The 15,063-nt window shown below is 42.3% G+C and overlaps 1 protein-coding gene across 1 annotated transcript in view; it reads right to left on the bottom strand.

Annotated features, from left to right (window-relative positions):
• LOC122806915 (inositol hexakisphosphate and diphosphoinositol-pentakisphosphate kinase 2-like) overlaps positions 1-14,799 on the bottom strand; it is a 1,544,141-nt gene extending 1,529,342 nt beyond the window's left edge. Inside the window, exon 1 of the mRNA XM_044077730.1 lies at positions 14,723-14,799. The gene's annotated coding sequence lies outside the window, so the exon portion shown is untranslated. The remainder of the gene's footprint in view (positions 1-14,722) is intronic.
• Positions 14,800-15,063: the final 264 nt, after the last annotated feature.

Here is a 15,063-nt window from a genome sequence, read left to right as displayed (position 1 = left end):
TTATTTTACATTTGTTGACCGGGATAGTCCAACTGGATGCATGTCCATTTTCAGTGGCGGCCCGGGGAGAAAGCAGCAGCATTACATATTACAAACAGACTATTTACAGAGATTACATAAGTAAGCAAGTTAAACAAGTTCCACAGGTTACAGTTAATCCAGAGCACAAGTCAGGATTAAATTAAATTACACAGTAAACTGGTTAACAGATTTTTACACATTCTAGAGAGAGTTAGCCAGGCTTGATACATTGACATAGCCAGTTAAGTGACAAATGTTGTTTGAGTCGAATTTTAAATTGACCTAAGGATGAAAGTAAGGTAATAGCAGCTGGAAGAGAGTTCCAGGATCTACTTACAGAGTTTGCAAAGAGAGAATCACCGGCTGTGTTATTAATTTTGCTAGTCTGAATTAGTAGTTTGTTAGAGGATCGAAGCGGTCTAGGATTGTTATAGGGGGTGATAATATTTTTAAGTGCTGGAGTATTGTCCGGATTATAGAGGATTATATAGGCCATAATCAGTTGGTTATACTGGATTAGGCTGGGTAGTTCAAGCCACCCAAGCTGATTTAGATTGATGCAATGATGTGTCCTAAAAGGCAGCCCAGTGGCAAACCTGGCAGTGTGGTTGTAGCAAATTGAGAGTTTGTTAAGGACAGTCTTGTTTAAATTCAAGAGTAGAGGGGATGCATACAGAAGGGTTGAAAGAAGGTGAGAGCGAGCTATGGCAATTTTAGCTGGAGGGGTTAGGAAGGCTTTTATTCTGTAAAGTGACCCTAGTTTTTTATTGATGGTTTTGATAGTTTGGTTAACATGTAGGTCAAACTTTAGATTATTGTCTATGATGACACCTAATAGTTTTGTAGATGGGTCAGGGGAGATTAATGTGCCATCATTTGATTTTATGGTAAAGGTGAAAGCGGTAGACCTAGGAGCTGACAGTAACAACTGTAGGAATCCCGTGTATTTCATTATTGTCTGAGTCTCCTTTATGTAATTACCATATTCCATGGATGAAGTCCACTTTTGAAAAGTTTCTGTGGTGCTCCTTTCTTGGAATGATGGCTTTGAGTCTTTTGATCACCTAATCAAGCTACAAGAAACAGACGGGATGAACTGGTATCCATGGTTTTACCAAGACCTGGTTAGTCAAGGCCTCTGGTTGGCCTGAATGGGCATATTCCATTAGAATATTTTGTAATGTACTCCACCATTGCATTTCTTTGCCACCATTACACCAAGCACACACTAGTCTAGTGGAAGTTAGAATACAGAACTAAAACTCTGAGCTGTTAATGAGCTGCTTTTTGCTCCCAGGGTACAAGATTTGCTTCCTTCCACTTTAATTTACCTGCTCTTTGACACTGAGAAAGTCAGTTAATTAGGCAGTGTTCCTGGGTTGCCCCTGAAGAGGAAAAATTATGTCCAGTGGGCTTACCTGATCAATAAATGGTTAAAAAAGAAAATATTATGCTATTCACCAAAATAAAAGACGCACAAGGTATTGCTGACAGAGGAAATGACTGCCCTACTGCAGGGACACTTTTTCTAAACAAAGGCTTTACCACCGAGGCTGGAGAAGAATCACAGGCCTCAAGTATGCCAGAGATAGCAAAAAGTTAAGAAAGCTACGAAAAGAATCCAAGGAAAACAGAGCAACCAACAGGTGCAAACAACATTTCAATCATTCACTCAAACTGTAAAATTGGAGGAAAGGTCCAATGCCTTCTTCCAAAATAAGGAACATTTCCCTCATATCAAGTAGCCTGGGTCTGTTCCCACAGCTGCTAGCATGACAATAAAGAACATGAAAGTGAGAGATTATGATGCATGACGTGCAGTGGAGGATGCTTCGCAAGCCAGAACAGTTTTCTCTGCCAAAGATAGACCTCTTCTTTTCAGATTACTGATCTCAGCATTAAGGACCTTGGAAGAGACAGCATAATTCATTTGAACCAGATGAAATACACGTGCATATTGCTTGACACTAGCTGATCATTTAATCTTCATGCCAAAAAGATTACAAAATCTCAAATAGGTTTAAAATCACCCAGTGAATTGTCAGAAAACCTAAGACCAGAAGCATGTGTTGCTACTGCAACAAGCATGTTAATCTTCCAATTAGAAAGTGACCTGTGTATCTGTTCAGGTAAATTTGAGAATATGTCTTTTAGGAAACTGAGTTAGATGTCATTTCAAGAAAATGTAACATTTCTTCTCAGCTCATTTACATATATCTTCTGAAGTTGGAAACTTGCCATTCACCTAGAAATCTGACATCCTTCGCCATATAGCCTACCCTCTTTGCTTGCAAAACAAAGCTGCCACCATTCTCGACAGACTTCTTGGAAAGAAGTCCTATTCCAGACTACCCAAACACTAAAGAACAACTTTCTTGCAGATTACCCAAATGTAATGACTGCAACAGTGAAACACGAAGAACATCAACTTTCTTGCATATATAATGAAAATTAATAACCACAGTCCAACTGTCCTTTAAATGGTTTTCCTACTCCTCCACCCCTTTCTTCATTGTCTGTTTTGACATACTGTTGTTATGGTGGTCACAAATTAATGTAGGACTTTTCTTAGTTTATACTTTTAGGTGAGCTGTATATAGGTTCATAGGTTGGTACTAGGCTATCGGCCCTAGGACCTATACAAGCCCAGCCATAACAATTCCCTGGATATTTATTCCCACAATATTTTCTCTCTGGACCCCTGTCTAGCAGGGCGACTGACATGATCCCCGGGGTGAATTTCCTATCGCCCATCCAATCATCAAGGTTCCTTTTGAAGAGGGCCAAGGAGGCGCTCTGCTTGACATGTATGGGCAGTCTATTCCAGAGTATGGGGAGTCTCTGGGTCAGGAACCTATCCCTCCAGCATGTTTTGTTCATTGTGATGACAAGGTTTAGATCCCTGGAACGTGTGGCTCTGAGGGATTGGGATTTCTTTAAGTGGAGCATGTCCAACAGCTCAGGGTTTGACACGGCCTGGTATGTTAAGCAGAGATCGCCTCTGAGTAGACGATATGCCACAGAGTATAGCTGGAGTTTTTTTAGACAGTCAGTATATGGCATCTGCTTTAGGCCTGTGATTTTTTTAGTGAGGTATTTATGTGGCCTTTCCAGCTGTTGCAGATGTCTTGTGAGGTACATACCAAACAGGGCATTATACTCTATAATGGGTCTAATGAGGGATGAGTACAGTGGGACAATGACCTCCTTTTTTTTGGATGAAAAGCCCTTAGTGATGAGGTGTGCCACACAGAATGATTTCCTGACTGTTGTGGCGATGTGGTTATCGAAAGTGAGACCACTGTCCACCTGTGTCCCTATGTGTCTCATCACACTTTCACTGTTTAGTGTACTGTCACCTAGGTGGTAATTCATGGGTACATGTTTTTTTTCCAAAGGGGATAACTATACATTTCTTGGCATTAAGCTTGAGCCCATGGCTCTGGCACCAGGCATCTGTTTCTGTAAAGCCCTTTTGTAGAATATCCACATCATTTGGGGATTCAATAATGGCTCCCAGTTTGCAGTCATCTGCGAACTTTGTTAGCCAGAGTTCCTTAGTGTTGGCCTGTACTTCAAAGAAGTAGATGCCAAACAAGAGTGGTCCCAGGACTGAACCCTGAGGTACTCCACTTGTCACTTGTCTGGAGCTGCATTTGGAGTCGGCTACTTTTACAGTCTGGGTTCTGTCAATAATCCAGTTGGCAACCCATCGAGTGATGTAGGGATTTATGCCCAGCTTAGTAAGTTTATCTATGATTCCAGAGTGGGGGATGGTGTCGAAGGCCTTGGCGAGGTCCAGATAGGCTGTGTTGACTGCCTTACCCTCGTCCACAGCTCTGGAGACTGATTCAAAGAAGTCAATCAGATTCAAGAGACAAGATCGGCCCTTCACAAAGCCAAACTGGGTGTGGTCCAGTGTTTGAAGGTTGCCAATGTCTTTGTTTATAAGTTCCATTATAATGCGCTTTATGACCTTGCAGATCAGGCTTGTCAGACTGATGGGAAGGTAGTTCCCGGGATCCAAGGCGGATCCCCCCTTGTGGAGTGGGATAACTGTAGCTGTGCGCCACTCAGTTGGCACGAAGCCTGAGGTGAGGCTATGATTAAACATGACACTTAGGTGAGGTGCCAGTTTGTTTTGTAGTTCATGTAGTACACAGCCTGGGATGTCATCTGGTCCCATGGATACTGTATTCTTAGCTTTGGAGACTGTGGTTTCTACCTGTGTGGCCATGATTACTGGAATTTGGCAATCTTTTGGTATTGAGATGGGCCCTTTAGGGGGTGAGAGAGGGGTGAAGTTGGCACTAAATCGATCTGCCAGGATATAGGCAATATCCTTGGAATCAGTATATTTAATGCCATTCTGTTGTAGCTCAGAGCAGATCTGAGCATTGCCATTTAGATTCTTGACATAACTATAGAATGCCTTGTGGTTGTCTTTGGAATTTTTGGCTATTTTATTTTCGTAACTAGCTTTTGAGGATTTTATGAGGGATCTCAGCTTCTTACTGAGGCTGTTGAGGGAGTTTTTTGCATCCTGGGATTTTCCTCTTTTCTGCAACAGTTTCTTCCTTCTCTTGTACAGTTTGTTTATAGCAGGGGACCACCAGATTGGCTTCCTTTTGTTGGAGAAGAGCATCTTGGTTCTATTTGTGATGGCACGATTCATGCACGAGTGGACGTGCTCGTACAGTGCCTTAGTGTAGGATTCTGCAGTCGAACTTTCAGATCCTGTTTACATAGGTGTCATGACGTTTGTCACTTCTGACTTCAGTATCATGAAGCTGGCTTTGGAGAAGTTTTTTAAGGAGGTTTCCTTACTGTGGGATGGGGGTGGGATGTGGATTTCAAGGGTGATTTGCTTATGGTAAGACCTGACCAGTGAGGGGGTGACCACTGGTGTAGAGCATCTATTCCATGTTGGTAATGACCAGGTCTAGGATATTGGAGCCCATGGTGGGACAATGGATTAGTTGATCCAGGGTGTTGGAATTTATTAATTCCAAGAACCGTTGGGAAAAGGAGTTGCTACCCGAGTAGTTTTCCCAGTTAATGGCAGGGTAGTTGAAATCACCCAGTATTAGGATGTTTGCTTGTATCTTAATATTTTCCAGTATGTTTAGAAAGGTGTAGTGAGAATCTTGGGAAATGGTGGGGGATCTGTAGCAAGCTACAATTTGGATTGCATTCTTACCTAGTGTTAGTTGCACCTGGAAAATTTCATATGCATTATGTTGGGCAACTAGCCTTTCCATGTCATCCAATGCAGGATTCTGATTCCATATCCACAGCCTCTAAGTACACTACCTCTGAGGTAGCACCATCTCAGAGACAATGAAAATGCACTTATTCCTTGGTCTTTGAACTGATGTGACTTCAAAGGTCCTATACATGGAGAGAGGGATATGTGTGTATGGGGATGGGGTGCTACACCACCCCTTCTAAAATACTCACTGTATGCTCAATTGCCCATGTGAATGGAGATTTTCAAACAGAAGTAGCAAGATAATGTAGTGAAGAAATAGGTTGGTGCTATCCTACATTTCTGTTGCTAAAAGTAATTCACCTTTTTCACTGCCACCAGCCCTTAGTCTTGGTGCTACTGTGAACACGATTATGGTCCTATGGACAGTATCTCCCTTTGCACATAACTCATACTTTTTGCATAAACTTGTCTGACCTCAACTGGGTACTGTACTGCAAGGTTCTACTGTCAATGAATTACAGGGCAACAGTGTTAATGGAGACCGCACATCATTTTCCAAATATACTTTATTTTGCTTTACCATGTAAGAATTTGACTTCAGTCACAGGCAGAGTTGTGTCTTTGTTTTTTTTTGTTTTGTTTTTTTTTGTGGGAGGGAGCATAACTCTTGTGCTGGGCAACACATTTTGTGCCTTATAAAATCTATAACTATTGCATGAACTCTGTAACTGAAATGTATTCCTTATTACACACCGTTATTAGTCACTTGTAAAACATTATATCTCAAAATGGTCATAGATCAGTTCACTTAACTTCTTTAACAACTAAATAAATAAATATGGCATTTCTCATTCGTTAGAGGGCACTATGCTACACATATATAGCTGCTTCTTAATCTGGAGGACTACAATCTTTCAGGGGCCTTTCACTTTATATAGCAAGCTTAAGGTTCTGCAATTTTAGCTGATTTTTAAGGTACAGTTTAGTTATATTTTATATGTTTTTCTTCACCTCTTTCATATATGCTTAATGCATTATATGTAAAGAGTTGGTAATGATTTTTATTCAGAAAGTTGTACATTTTCCCCTGGAGTCTAATATTTACTAATGAAAAAGCTCCACACAGGGGTTATATGCACAGGCATACACACATGTATATACAATTATATATCTGAATGTATACACACATGTATATACATTCAAATATATGTGAATGTGTGTGCAGCATGTGTGTGTGTGTGTGTGCAGCATGTGTGTGTGTGTGTGTGTGTGTGTGTGTGTGTGTGTGTGTGTGTGTGTGTGTGTGTGTGTGTGTGTGTGCATGTATGGTGTATGCCCACGTGTGCATGGTTGCAGTTCTCATGATCTGATATTACTTGGTCAGCAAAGTAAATTATAATGATGTCTGTGCAACCTGTAGTTTGCGCAATTGTTTGATTGAGCAACTGTCAGGTTGGTCAACAAAGGTAAGTGGCGTTTTGGTAAGGCTAGGAGTTTGTGAGTGTGTGCGTAAGTGTTAGGGTTAGAATAGGGATTAGGTAAGGGAATAGCTTTAAAGCTGGATTTATAAAGGTATTGCAGTATGTACACAGCTGTTTAGAAAACATGGTATCTTTTTGCTATTCAGCAACTACCCTTACATGGTTCTGCAAAGTCCTCCAATATGAACATTTCCACCCTCAAAGGGGTGGCCCTGTGGCCATACTGAATGTTACTGAGGTATTCCATGGGGGAGAGGCATGTACTAACTATCCATGTGCTCCCTCACTGGAACCGCCTCCAGGGACGCCTCTACACATGGCCATCCTCATCACATCACATTTGTGAACATGGCCAAAAGGCCATGTTCAACTGCCAGACACAAACATAGTGAGGAGCACCACTAGACACCACGGCTTACTTTAAGAGTGCCACAACAGCACCATCATCAAAACGGAGACAGGATGAGGCAAACTGCTGGACACCAGGGATTAATGTTTAAAGTGCCTTACCAGCAAGAGCATTACTACAGGGATCTGGGGATGGTGAGATATACAATCTACAATTCTATAACATCACCAGTGTTACAACGGGGACTGAAGGGAAACACTGAACACCAGAGAATGCTTCATGTTTCATGAAAGTACCAACATTAAATCAAGACAGGGATTGGGTGGGTGGGGAGATCCACTAGATTGCAAGGATTAATGTGCAAAGTGGCATACCTACATCAACATTAAGATGGGGATCGGACTTTGGGAAGGGTACACTAGACAAAAGGAATTACTCCATAAAGTGCCCTAAGGTACAGAACAGTATAATGGGAATGGGGGCAGGACCACCAGGCACAGTCCAAAGTGCTGTGATTGTGCCAAAATTATTAAAGGGATGGCATGGGCATTACATCAAATCAGGAATTGTGGGGTGAGGGGTAACCACTGGAAACCAGAGATAAGGTGAAGTCCCATGATGGCACAGACTTCATAAAGATGATAACCACTAAACTACCAGGCACAACCCTTTAAGTGCAGTAACGGCACTGAAACAGTGATGGTGAACGGGGTAAGGGAGATACACTAGACAACCAGGGCCTATTACACACGTCACTATGTCAATAAAGTATTACAGAGATGGGAGAACCACGGGAGGGTATGGATAGGTACAGAGACTTTTGTGAGTGTGTGTGTGTGTGTGTGTGTGTGTGTGTGTGTGTGTGCGCGCGCGCTGAGTGACTGCAGGGAGGAATCCAATGCCTAAAGGAGCTACAAGTTACTACTGTGATGAGCAGATCAGCCAAGATCTGCACATCACTGTAGTAACTTTGATTCAGCAGACATGCAAATTAGCCAATAATGAGGTCTTACCTCATCATAGCTAGCATGTTTCTGAATTGCAAATAGGCAAATTTCACCAAAAGGGCCTTTCTAGCAGAAGCTATATGTCTCATGCTAGGAACATTAATGAATTCCAGAGTTAGTGTACTTGCAAAGGTTTGTGATATAGGGGTGGTTGTTAGGGTCTAGCAAGAGGGAAAATTTAGAGCTTATAGGTTCATAGGTTCATATTAGGCTATCTGCCCTAGGGCATTTATAAGCCTAGCCAGAGTGTGTATGGCTTTCGCCACCCATTTTAAATTAATTTTGCTATGCCCTTTTTTGAGGTTAGTATACTGTGCCTCTGTCCAACAGTGACACAGAAGTGATACCCGGGGTAAACCTACAATCTCCCATCCACTCATCAAGATTCCTCTTGAAGAGAGTCAATGAGGGACTCTGCCTAACCTGGACTGGGATTTTATTCCAGAGTAAAGGGAGCCTCTGGGTTATGAATCTGTCCCTCCAGCATGTCCTATTTATTTCAGTGCTGAGGTTTAAGTCCCTCGAGCGCGTAGCTCAATGGGATTTGGATTTTCTGAGGTGCAGCATGTCCATTAATTCTGGGTTGGACATGGCTTTATACGTCAGGCACAGATCGCCTCTGAGCAGGCGGTATGCCACTGAGTAGAGCTGGAGTTTCTTTAACCGGACAGCATACGACATCTGTTTGAGCCCCTTGATCCTCTTGGTGAGGTACGTTTGGGGTCTTTCCAGTTGCTGCAGGTGTCTTGTAAGGTACATCCCAAAAGGGGCATTGTACTCAATTATGGGCCTGATGAGGGATGAGTAAAGAGGCACGATGACCTCCCCTGATCTAGATGTGAATCCCTTCATGATTAGGTGGGCTATATAAAATGTTTTTCTAACCACTTTGGCCACGTGGTTGTCAAATGAGAGATTGCTATCAACTTGGGTCCCCAGGTCCCTAATTACTTCTTCTGTACATAATGGATTACCACCTATGGGGTAATTTGTGGGCACTTTGTTTTTGCCAAAGTGGATGACTATACACTTTTTGGCGTTTAGCTTGAGGCCATGGCTTTGGCACCAGTTGTCTGTTTCTATGAGGCCCTTTTGGAGGATGCTTGTGTCGGCTGGAGAGTCTATTATGGCGCCCAGTTTGCAGTCATCTGCGAACTTGGTCAGCCACAGTCCTTCCATGTTGGCCTGTACCTTCAAGAAATATATACCGAACAAGAGAGGTCCCAAGACTGAGCCTTGTGGAATGCCACTTGTAACTGGTTTGGAGTCTGACATGGCTCCAGCTATTCTAACCATGTGGGTTCTGTCCTTGAGCCAGTTTGCAACCCATCTAGTGACGTAGGGTTTTATATTTAAGCTGGTGAGCTTATCTATAATGCCCGAGTGGGGTATTGTAGCGAAGGCTTTTGCGAGGTCCAGGTAGGCTGTGTGGACCACCTTCCCCTTGTCAATGGCCTTGGTGACTGTTTCAAAGAAATCGACCAGGTTTAAGAGGCAGGATCTGCCTTTAACAAAGCCGAACTGGGTAGGATCCAGTGTCTGTAGGTCCCCAATATCTTTATTTATAAGGTCCATGATGATCCTTTCCATAGCTTTGCAGACCAAGCTAGTGAGACTTATGGGACGATAGTTTCCAGGATCCGTTGAGGGACCACTGTTGCTGTATGCCACTCTTTGGGTACATATCCTGTAGTAAGGCTGAGATTGAACAGTAGTTTTAGGTTTGGGTTTAGCTCTTCTTGGAGTTCATGTAGGACGCAGCCCAGGACACCGTCTGGTCCCATTGATGCTGTGTTTCTTGCTTTGGAGAGGGCAGCTCTTACCTGAGCATCTGAGATGTCAGGGGGGCAGCACTCTGCTGGGATAGATATTAGCCCTTTTGGTGGGGAGGGGGGGAGAAGTTTGCACTGAACCTGTCAGCTAGGATGTTGGCAATGTCTGGGTTCGGTGTATTTTTTGTCATTTTGGACTAATTCTGAGCATATCTGGGAATTCCCCCCAGGTTCCTAACATAACTAAAGAAAGCCTTGTGATTATCCTTAGTGTCCTGTGCAATTTTTCTCTCGAAGCTGGCCTTAGAGCGATTTTATGAGTTCCGTAGTTTTTGCTAATACTGATCAGAGATGCCTTCCCTTTTTGGGATTTTGCTCTGTCATGTAGTAGCTTCCTCCTTCTATTGTATAGTTTGTTTATGGCTGGGGCCCACCAGACAGGACGTCTGCCTTTGGAGGATTGGATCTTGGTTTTATTTGGGATTGCATGATCCATGCATTCCTGAAGGTGTTCATAGAATGTGTTTATAAAGGATTTTGTGGTCTGGGCCGTATTATCCACAGGCCCGGGGGCTTTGAAGGATTCCACCTCGGTTTTGAGGAGTGTGAAATTTGCTTTAGAGAAGTTTTTCACTGTGGTTTTCTGGGCATGGGGTGGGGTCGGGATGTGAATATCCAGTGAGATTAGTTTATGGTCTGATCTTACCAGTTAGGGATACACTTCTGGTCTGGAGCACAGAGTCCCCATGTTGGTGATGATCAGGTCCAGTATGTTTTCCCCTCTTGTGGGAGTGGTAACAAGTTGTTCCATAGCATTTGAGTTTATAAATTCTAGGAACCTTTGGGCTAGGGTGTTGGAGCTAGAGTAATGCTCCCAGTCTATGGTTGGGTAGTTGAAGTCACCCAATATAATGGTGTTTGTAGAGACCTTCATATTTTCCAGTGTTCTCAGGAAGGCCGAGTGGGGTTCCTGGGTTTGGGAGGGTGTTCTGTAGCAGGCTATAAACTGGAAGGCAGTTTTACCCACTGTTAGTTGCACATGGATAGTCTCTGATGCTTCGTGCTGTGCCACCAACCTCCTTTTGTGGTTCGGTCCAAGTTTTGGGGCCGAAAAGCATGGTATGAGGTATAACCTGGTAGTGCTGGGGTGCTCTCGAGAGCCTTGAACCAGGTTTCTGTTACTGCACAGATATCGATGTTCTCCATTCTAAGGAGAGTTTCGAGTGCGTTTCTTGAGGTTTCTTGAGGTTTAGACTTCTGGCGTTGAGTAGCATTACTCTTAGTTTCTTATCCCTTGTGATACCTATGGAGGTGGGTTTGTCTTTTGAGCCTTGCCTAAAAAAGGCACTATGGGGGTAGCAAGAGCCTTTGCCAATATCGGAAAGCCCAGGGGTGACAGGTGCAAGCCGTTCCTAGCGAAGCATCGTGGCTTGTCGAGCATGTCATCCCAGGCTGACAGGCATTGGATACCCTTTGAATGACACCAATACTTAAGCCAATTGTTGAAATTGATAATCTTGTCTTCATACTGTAGCATCATTCTTGGTGAGGGTAAGATGCTACTCAAGGTCAGGGTCATACCGGCCTGGGCTACATGCTCAGAGAGCTCCTCTATGTCTCTTTTCATGTAGTCCAGGGAGGTACGTCTCAGGTCATTCACATCAGCATGGACAATGACTCAGGCATATTTGTACTTGCCTTGGAGTGACCTGAGTGCTTGTGTTATGTGGCGGATCCTAGCGCCCGATAGGCAGCTCACCGTGACCTTCTCCTTGTTCAGCCTGGTGAGCGGGACGTCAGTGTGCCTGATAATAGAGTCACCTATTACAAGTGTATCAGGTGTGTTGTTTAGCCTTAAGGGCTGTGACTGTTCAGCAGACTGGCTTTGTGAGCTATGTGTTGCACGTGTTTTGTTTTGGGGTAGCGGTTGCTTGGGTGTCTGCTTTGGAGGTCTCTGCTGCTTATGCAGATTTTTATTTAGAGCCTCCAAGTATGTTTTTGTGTGTTTATGTGTTTGGTTTGCTGTCGTGGTAGGTCTATGTGAGACTGAAATTGTAGTGAGTGTGGTTTCCTTCTCCTCCTGACTGGTTACGCCAGTACTGAGTTGAGAGAGCTTAGCCTCCAGTTTGGCTATATGGTTGCATCTCTCACATGTGTTGGAATTTGTTGGGAGGAGGAGAGGGTTGTCTGTGTACATTAGGCAGTTTTAACATTGCCTTAAGATTCCCAGGTTCACCAGCTGGACCGGAGAGGAGATTGACAACTGACCTTTGGACATGCTAGAATAGTATTGGGAATTCCTTTATAATTGAAAAAAAGGGCCAATGGGGAACAAGTTACTCAAGGGGTGTTTGTGAGGGTGTAGTGCTTTTAATTTTTTAGTGCTGACTTATATAATTGCTTTAGTGAGCAAGTGCTAGGCTTTAGCGTAGGAATAGGGTGTTTATTATGAGAACTAGATCAGTTTCAAGGCTCAAACCCAAATAAGCGGCGCTGCTCGATGCCGCGCTATGCACAAAATCACGTAAAGCCATGCTACAGCGGGTTTTATACAGGCGGACTTGAAAGAGCTAGAAATTGGCCCAAAACAGCCAACAGACTACCAGATTCCTGTGTTGGGAACACTCCTCCAGGGACAGATAGGCTGCTCCAAGCTCCCCACTGCCACTGGTGAACAAAGAAGCCTCCCTCTATCCAAGAAAGGAAATGGCAACACAGGAACTTTCCAAATGTCCAGAATACAGCAAAGCCTGAATTTGGACTACTCTAGGTCAGGAAAGATGGGAAACAAGGATAACTTTTTTTTTTTTTTGCAACAAACAGCAGGAAATTGCAATAAATATGTAACACAGGCTAGCACACTTGAGTGTGTAGCCTCAACAAGTAAAAGCAACAAACAGGACAAACTTTAAAAGTGCAGGTGCAAAAACAACTTTAAACAGTTTAAAACAGTTCAAGAAGAAGTGTGTGTGCATGTGTAAGTCGGAGGGGGTCAAGTAAGGGGTAGATTTATTTTAAGTGCAAGTGTTTCATGGTTAGGGTAAGAAAAGGGGATATATTTAATGTATGTGTGACTGAGTAGTTTAGGTTAAGGTTATGTTTAGGTAAGGGGAAAGATTTAATGTGTGTGTGTGTGTGTGTGTGTGTGTGTGTGTGTGTGTGTGTGTGTGTGTGTGTGTGTGTGTGTGTGTCTGTGTGCATGTGCGTGTGCGTGTGTGTGTGTTGTGACTGGCCAAGCTGTCTTGTATAGTGGTAGTGTTATAGAAAGAGCTTTTTTTAAGGTAGGTTGCACAAAGCTCCCCACCCACCTTGGTAATGTATGCTAACTCTAATCCAGACTCTAACCCTAACCTGCAGCTTTCCTTAAAAACACCTTTCCATAACACTACCACTATTCAGTCAAACTTGAGCTGAATATATGGTAGGGTTTTGTGTAGAACATTGGAAAAGGAATTTGATTCCTTTTTTGATGTTCTGTGAGTCATTGTGTAGTACTGTCAATATTATGAATGGTTGATATATTTTTTATTGATTTTTTTTTATGTTGATCATTTAGTATGTCAATCATTCATGATGTAATCATATAATCTATATACATACATACATATATATATATATATATATATATATATATATATATATATATATATATATATAGGGTCCCCTATGAAATCCCGAATGCACAGAATCCCGACGCCCAAATTACCGAGATGAAAAGCCCGAAACCCCACATTACCGAAACGCTGAAAGCGCAAAATTCAAAATCGTGAAACTAATACATACATACAGCACACACACAAACATACACACACCCTCCCCCATAACCAAACAAACCACCCTACACTAAAGATAATGTGCACCCCACACCCCCTACTTTATTATTCTAACTCCGAGATTGCACAAACATATACACAAGGCAAACTCACAACCACACATTACAGTCCGTCTCACACACACACACACACACACACACACACACGTACATGTGATAGACATGTATAAAATACACAGCTCTATACATTTCTTTCTTTACTCTGGTTATGAACAGGGATAATTGTTTTTTTTAAATAGTGATACCCCTTTTAGTAGTGCAGCAAATAAAGCTGGACACAAACAGTTTTAAAATATTTATTTTACTCATTATCTTAGCCAAAAGGCCAAGATGCAAATTTGCAGATAGCATGGCATCTGCCTTTACTTACATGCCTAACATGTTTATTTTATTAATACTCACAATTTCGGTGTGTTTTTTTTTTTTACTTATAGAGTCCACCTCTCTCAGAATATAATATATGCAGAATACAGATTTATATCACTGTATACTTCAAAAGCTGTCCCACTCTGTTTCAAATTATCTTAGAAACACCATAATTCCATTCTGAGCAATGGACTAATTTAACTACAGACAAACTGCTACAGTGTTAATGGGGAAGTTGATGTTGTTGTCTTTCGGCTTTTCCTGGTTAGGGGTCGCCACAGAGGAACTCCAGTCCGCTAATGATTGGCAGTAGATTTACATGAATGCCGAGGTGCCAGCTCGACGTTCAACCTTCAACGAAGGGAAGTTGATACAGATACTATATGGTGTGTGTTGCAGAGAATAGCTTGAGGGATGAAAGCAACTGAAGCATCTTTTTCCTAATTGGAAAAAAAAAACAAGACACCCTGCATCCTAGCACAACATGATCTGGTGTGTTTTCTTGTAGTGATTCTCCCATATTCTGCTTTATCTAAACACATTATTTTCTAACACTTCCTATAATTTCTACATCTTAGTATGTGCAGCAACATTCCCATTCACTCGAACATGTCCTACACACATCATATGAATGAGGTACAAAACTCGGAACTCACTATTGCCAACAGTTTTTATTACTTACCAGTTGCTCTTCAGTAGATATCACAACACTGAAGCATCTCTCTTCTCTGGGGAAAGAAGACAGGAAAAGGGCACACTATCTTCTTTCTGCAATAAAACAAAAACATTCATATTAGCACACTCACTAGTGATTAGTTCCTACATCAAGCTACTCTCCTGTAAAACAATATTCAGTGTTACAGGTAATAGTTATGTTAGGGTTACAAACAAAATACAGACATACAGTGTCAAACCTAAAATCAAGTATTGCTGTAGAAGTGCAAGGTTTTCAGTATTTTAAATTTAAATGTAACACAAAAATGACATTAAAATGAAAATGCTCAAATTAAAATCCAAAATACA

This window comes from Protopterus annectens, chromosome 7.part0, assembly GCF_019279795.1.
Source record: "Protopterus annectens isolate FY-2018-M chromosome 7.part0, PAN1.0, whole genome shotgun sequence".
In the NCBI taxonomy this organism is placed as follows: Eukaryota; Metazoa; Chordata; order Ceratodontiformes; family Protopteridae; genus Protopterus; species Protopterus annectens.
Note: the sequence above shows the minus strand (reverse complement) of the source record. Positions and strands in the feature narration are given on the sequence as shown.